This window comes from Penaeus monodon, chromosome 15, assembly GCF_015228065.2.
Source record: "Penaeus monodon isolate SGIC_2016 chromosome 15, NSTDA_Pmon_1, whole genome shotgun sequence".
NCBI lineage: Eukaryota > Metazoa > Arthropoda > Malacostraca > Decapoda > Penaeidae > Penaeus > Penaeus monodon.
The window spans coordinates 27,949,042-27,949,513 of NC_051400.1; positions in this window are offsets into that span (position 1 = coordinate 27,949,042).

Here is a 472-nt window from a genome sequence, read left to right on the forward strand (position 1 = left end):
AGTGGTGGAGAAGTAACTTTGACAGATGAGTTAGGGGGGGCAAGTAAGTCGATAATAGGTATGATACAAATTTGAGTAATAAATGTATGTAGTACATAAGTATAAGTAGTCACAAGTAATATAAGTGCGCTCTTTCTAGCACTTGAGTTGGCTACGGGAGACGAACCACACTGGAACCCCAGAATATGTCGGGATACATTTACAGTAAAATGCTTCTGAGAGGTTGGAATGCTTCTCAAAGGCTGCATTTTGAGAGTCTTCCCTTTCATGTAGCCCGAGGAACAAAAGGGAAAGGACAATATACATAGCATCTAGATCGTAATGTCGAAATAAATGACAGATGTGTCTATTTGAATAGTGACAAAACACACACCGGAGATGACTTTTAGTATAGGAAAATTATTCATTGTGCACGTGGAAGCCACTGAGAGTAGTATAGGCTTTGGTGTGGGAACACTTCGAAAGATTCTAG